A 6,975-nucleotide genomic window follows, 5' to 3' on the forward strand; every position below is an offset into this window, starting at 1 on the left:
AGAAGAGGTCACACAGTTAGACGGGAGGTGAGAAAACTGTGATTTCATGGTTGAGCGGCTGGTCATAAGCCACACATCACGCTGGTAAATACCAAACGATGCCTCGCTTGGTGTAAAGAGCGTAAACATTGGACGATTGAACAGTGGAAAAACGTTGTGTGGAATGACGAATCGCGGTACACAATGTGGCGATCCGATGACAGGGTGTATGTATGACGAATGGCCGGTGAACGTCATCTGCCAGCGTGTGTAGAAAAAAAAAAGCACTCTGTCTTCAGGCCACAAGTGGCCCATCGGGACCATCCGACCGCCGTGCCATCCTCAGTTGAGGATGCGGATAGAAGGGGCGTGTGGTCAGCACACCGCTCTCCCGGTCGTTATGATGGTTTTCTTTGACCGGAGCCGCTACTACTCGGTCGAGTAGCTCCTCAATTGGCATCACGAGGCTGAGTGCACCCCGAAAAATGGCAACAACGCATGGCGGCTGGATGGTCACCCATCCAAGTGCCAGCCACGCCCAACAGTGCTTAACTTCGGTGATCTCATGGGAACCTGTGTATCCACTGCGGCAAGGCCGTTGCCAGCGTGTGTAGTGCCAACACTAAAATTCGGAGACGGTGGTGTTACGGTATGGTCGTGTTTTTCATTGAGGGGGCTTGCACCCCTTGTTGTTTTGCGTGGCACTATCACAGCACAGGCCTACATTGATTTTTTAAGAACCTTGGTGCTTCCCATTGTTGAAGAGCAATTCGGGGATGACGATTGCATCTTTCAGCACGATCGGGCACCTGTTCATAATGCACAGCCTGTGGCGAAATGGTTACATGACAATAACATCCCTGTAATGAACTGGCCTGCACAGAGTCCTAACATGAATCCTATAGAACACCTTTGGGATGTTTTGGAAAGCTGACTTCGTACCAGGCATCGCCGACCGACATCGATACCTCTCCTCAGTGCAGCACTCCGCGGAAAATGGGCTGCCATTCCCCAAGAAACCATCCAGCACCTGATTGAACGTATGCCTGCGAGGGTGGAAGCTGTCATCAAGGTTAAGGGTGGGCCAGACCATATTGAATTTCAGCATTACCGATGGAGCTCACCACGAATTTGTAGGTCATTTTCAGCCAAGTTTCTGGATACTTTTGATCACAAAGTGTAGTTCCCGCAGTATGCGCCTGAAGACGGAGCTTTGTAACTTCGAAATAGATTGCAATTAAAGCGGAAGGATTTATTTTCCGTCGTGAATAGATGGATATAGTATTTATACAATAACCTAAATAAATATTAATATATTTGTTTAAGATTAATTGTGTCACTTTCTTTGCAGTGGTAGAAGTTGTCCTTTATGCGTAGACGTCTGTCAGTGTACGAGCTCTGTGTGATGGTCTCTCGATAGCAAGTGCTGCGTTCTGTCATAATGATACAGAGATGATGGCGGAGTATGGATGGGCGTAGCACTACCTTGCAGCCAAGGACTATCAAAAAATACCATATGAAACTGATGCCTATAGCATCCATAGTGGTAACTGTAAGAAGTGGTCATCCCACGACATACACGTCAGAAGAAAATATGCAACTAATACGGAAAGCGTTCACAAAAAGCACCAAAAATTCAGCACACCAGGCAGCCAGTGAAAGTGGTCCAACGTGTTGCACAATCCGAAATGTCCTTAAAAAGGAACTAAAATCTAGTTCGTGGAATCCGAATTACTGCAGCAGTAGATCATGATCATCGGGTGGAATACATAGAAACCGTGCTTGGCTGGTTCAAAGTACTCCCCAGTTGTTTCATATATAATCTGTAGTGATGAAGCTGTGTTTCACGTGGGAGGAATTGTAAACCATCATAATTCGAGTTACTAGGAAAAAGAGTGTCCACATGCGATAGCAGAGAAAATGTAACATCACCCCAAGGTAAAGGTGTGGTGCGATAAGACATCAGAACAACTTAGGTCTGTCCCTTCTGCAGAGCACAAAGAACTTGAACTTGTACCTAGCCATGATGGAAAATCAGATTTGGCGGAGTGTGTCCATGTGCGACTATATCGACGACCTCATCTATATGCAAGTTGGTGCCTTGTCACATTTTGCAATCAGCGTACGGAAATGGCTGTCGATCATTTTCCGGGAGCCCGGTTAGGTCGTCACGGACCTCGTGAGCCGTCAACACAGAACCCAGATCTGACACCGTGAGACCCCTTCTTGTGGGGCTGAAAGATTTTTAAGCTTGCATCCGACATATTCTCACCAATGTACCACAACAGTTCCTGTTGAAGTCGGTTCAGAACATGCCCAAAGGATTGGAAAAATTGGTAAAAGATGCTGGCACCTATGGGGAATTTACACTGTAAAAAACAGTTTGTGCCATTCTGCTGAGCGTCATAAATATTGTTCGGGAAATATTAGCAACTTGAAAGTGGCACCTAATTTCCCCCCCACCCGGTCTGTATATTTAGAGCCAGCTGCCAATCTTTGCAACAGATACTGACGATTAGCACGTCTCACTGTGTTTTTGAGATGTCATCTCCCTGTATATAGCTATGTTGAATATGTTGAATTACACACATTTTTACATTTATTTTATTCTTTCCATTCACAAATTTTTATCGAACATAACATATCAAGATTGAAATACGTACATGTTAACATATTCGTTAAATGAAGACTCGTAAGTCTTACTTAAAGAAATTTTTAAATCTGGAATGCCATCTGAAGATAAGACGACACTACACTCACGGAATTCGAAAACTGATAATAATTTTGCAATGGGTAGTTATTAAAAATATCTTCCGAACGCAGCCAGTAGTGTATAGCACATAACGAATAGAAGAGATATTCGTTATGTATCGCGTGTTGTTTCCATCCCAAAAATTTTGAACGTTTCTCGCTCCTTAATTAAAACTGACAGCAATTCCATTTAAAATGATTTGTACACAACTGGCTTGATTCGTCAGCTGCATGACAAAAAAATGATGTTCTGTTAAAAAATTATAACTCATGCTCTAACAATCTGGAAAATAACTAAATGAATTATTTTCATAACATTGTAGGGAGAGTAATGTTTCTTACATTTTCCTGTTTAAATATATACTATTTTCACCAATTATTTTGTAAGTTGCAGAGAAGTCCAACTTACCTGAAACAGAAGAAAGGTATTCGCAATTACGAATACTATCAGATGTCAGCTGCACAATTTGTTGGTGATGTATGGAAACTTGTGCTGGACCCGGGCTCGAATCTGGATTTCCCGCTTTACACGAGTGGTCGCCTTGACATCTTTGGCTACCCGAACGCGCATCCCGGACCAACCCAAACATCTATAGGTCACCCTGTGTCCACGTTCGGCACTGGCACACTTTCTGTGATTCCTGCACAGGGAGAGAACTATTTATTATTTTCGGGGCCTGCCTAGGAATGCAGCACTATTTTGCAGCGTCTGTGTTTTGCCGTGTACTCTCCAATGACCGCGTACTTGATTAGAGACCAGATGCACGATTTGGTGACACGTGAAAAAAAGTATTTGGCAAAAAAATGTGTGTGAAATCTTATGGGACTTAACTGCTAAGGTCATCAGTCCCTAAGCTTACACACTACTTAACCTAAGGACAAACACACACACCCATGCCCAAGGGAGGACTCGACCTCCGCTGGGACCAGCCGCACAGTCCATGACTGCAGCGCCCTAGACCACTCGTCTAATCCCGCGCTTGGCATAAAAGGCGGAACCTTTATCCAATAGTCTCCGTAAGTCAGCGTGTGTTCGTGTCTTGCACTTGCACAATTGCTGTTGAGTTCCACACAGGGAGAAACTTATTTAATATTGTCGCGGCCTGCCTAGGCATGTAACATTACTCTGCAGTGTTATGCGGACCGGGAATAGAAACCAGATTTTCTGCCTGATACCAGCTGTCGCCTTAACCACTACGGCTATCTAATCGTGACTCCCGCACCAATCCAAACCTCCGTATGTCATATATTCTTCTTTTGGATTTGCACCTCTTGTATTTTTTTTCGTGTTTGCAGTTAAATTTATTGGCTATAGGTTCCACCTTATAGGCAAAACACTGTTTTTTCTTGTTACCAAAATATGTTTCGGCACGTCTGCACTATTATCAGTGGATTTTGTTTATTGAAAAACTGTAAAAAGTGAACATATCTTAGGTTTAACTGACCTAACAAAATGAGGCCTGATGACAGTTTTAATTCGTGTTTGTTCTTACCTTGATTTTACATTATGTGGTTGTGCAGGACCATATGCATGGTGTACTGCACTGATAGATTGCCATCTGCAGTTGTTCGATAAACAAAACCCACTAATGATGGCACAAGGTGCCGAAACATTTTTGGGTAACAAGAAAAAACAGTGTTTTGCATAAGAGGCGGAACCTTTCTTTGTATGTCAGTGTGTGTCCGTGTCTTGCACCTGTACAATTGCTGTGAGCTCCACACAGGGAGAGACTTATTTAATACTGTCGCAGCCTATCTAGGCATGTAATATTACTCTGCATTATATTAGTTTTACGGTGTAATATGCAAAGTCCTTCAGATATGCGTGCATATATAATTAGTTTCAGAAATATTTTTATAGGTAGCCATAGTGGTCTAGTGATCAGGGCGCTAGATTCTGTAGCTGGAGGTCCTCAGTTCAATCGTGAACAGGGGAGTAGTAAGGCAAACTATGTTCGGCCCCATGCTGTATTGTTGCCAAATTTATTCAAGGTGGCTGATCTAATATGGCGGCGATAGATATAGCAACGTCGCAATGATGTCATGGAAGGAAGTTCAAATTTTGTTGGAAAAAAGGTCACTTGGGCTACCTCCACTAACCTAAGAAAACGTCAGGGAAGGGTCACTTGGACTACCACCACTAAACTAAGTCATCTGACCGCCACCTCTTCCTAGGAATCGGCACGGAAATGACTCAGCCAGTGCGGGGCTGCTGGATAGGTCATTATTTTGCATGCAGTGTTTATTCAAACAATTTGAGGCGGTAGCTCCATCCAGTGTGTTCACAATGAGGTCTGGAGTCCAACTGAGCTAGTACACAGTACTGCTACCAGAGGGCACTGTCATCCCTTCCATGACATAATCTAAGATGGCGGTCTGGGAGGGGGGGGGGGGGTTGCGGGAAAAGGAATCAGCCTGTGCAGGGCTGCTGGAGAGAGGAAGGAGTGTACTTTATTTATTTTGGAACAGTTAATTTAGGGGTGGATTTCACTTAGTTCATTTATTACACTGATATAAATTACTCACGCTGACATGCTTGGGTTCATGTTACATAGACTACAGACCTGCAAACTACTCGTAAATTATCGAAATAATGCAGTACACTGATGTAAAGACACACAAACAACTCGTAAATTACCTAAATAATATATTGAACGCCGTACAGAGCTGCAAACTACTCATAGATCACCGGAATGATGCATGTAAAATGCTCTGCAGACATGCTCACTGTCGAAATAATGCGTTGTGCAGTCTACAGACACAAAAAATCTCGAAAAGTGCCAAAATAACACATGTAAAACGCTCTGCAAACATGCTTGCTATTTGTAAACTGTCGAAATATGCAGTACATAGAATACAGACCCACAAACTACTGGTAAATCACCGAGATAATACAGTACACTGATGTACAGACACAAAAATAACTTGTAAATTGTCAAAAAGTAATGCACATAAAAGGCTCTGAAAACACACTCACAACGCATAAACAGCAGAAAATAATGCATGTAAAAAACACTTTCGAACTATCACCAACTGTATCAGAGGCTTCATTGCACAAACGCGCCGAAGCTGTCACAAGCCACCACTGGACAGACAAATGCAGGGCCACGAGCTATTGCTATCAGGCTGCTGCTGCATACAGCCAGAAGGTGAAAGTCGCATCTATTTTCGAGTATATCGTTAGAATTCTTCGACTGTTATACTGACGTTACATGTCTATGTAAATAAGAGCCAAGGCACTCTCTGGACGCGCACGTGTTTCTCGTTGCTGGAGCAATGACTCTCTACCTTGGTCCAGCGAAGACCTCATTGCTGGGCGACTCACCCTCTCAGACGCAGATAACAGGACCACAATGCTATGCTGATGTCACAGGCTGTGCTACAGAAATCTGTTGCAATGCTTCCCAGAATAGCAAAATAAATAGTTCTGAGCACTATGCGATTTAACTTCTGAGGTCATCAGTCGCCTAGAACTTAGAACTAATTAAACCTAACTAACCTAAGGACATCACACACATCCATGCCCGAGGCAGGATTCGAACCTGAGACTGTAGCGGTCGCTCGGTTCCAGACTGTAGCGCCTAGAACCACACGGCCACTCCGACCAGCTCCAGAATAGCACAGGGTGCATGGTTCATAGTAATCCTATTGGAACATGTGAAACGCCTCCAGCTGCACATGTGTTTACTGTGACTGATGTCTACCTGCAAGTCCAGCATCAAGCAGGAGATGTCTGCATAGCAGCTCACCCGCACAGGCGCAGTTAAAAGGTTCTCAATGTTATAGTGATGTCACATGTCTATGTAAATAAAAGCCAAGTGTACCTATCGGGAATGGTAAAGAACTAATAAATCGTCGCTTTTGTAGGAGCTTTTGTGATGTCTCAGCTTGTCTGTATGGAAATTCTTGTCCTAATAAGAGCTATTTACGAAAATAGCCCAGAATAACACCGCTTTCATTCTTCCTTATGCTTCTAACAAGGCATCCCGACCCTCAAATGTTACCCTTTCTAGAAATTGCAAGGTCCTGCTTTCAAAATACGTCTCAGAAACGGTAAACGTTCTCGTCGCTGTGTAGAGACTCCTACCTCCAAGCACAAAGGATGTCTTGCGAATGAAATGAGCATTCTGATCTGCTCTTACTGAATTTACCCGCCAAATTACTGATGCTGCCAGTGTGGAAGCATTGTCTGTCTTTTTCTATCTTTCTGCAGGCGAGACTTTCAGCAACAAGATTATTTTGTAC

General features: G+C 43.6%; 1 pseudogene; it reads right to left on the reverse strand.

Moving 5' to 3' along the window:
• Nucleotides 1-465: 465 nt before the first annotated feature.
• LOC124557622 lies at nt 466-582 on the reverse strand (annotated as a pseudogene).
• Nucleotides 583-6,975: the final 6,393 nt, after the last annotated feature.

This window comes from Schistocerca americana, chromosome X (genome assembly GCF_021461395.2).
Source record: "Schistocerca americana isolate TAMUIC-IGC-003095 chromosome X, iqSchAmer2.1, whole genome shotgun sequence".
Lineage (NCBI taxonomy): Eukaryota > Metazoa > Arthropoda > Insecta > Orthoptera > Acrididae > Schistocerca > Schistocerca americana.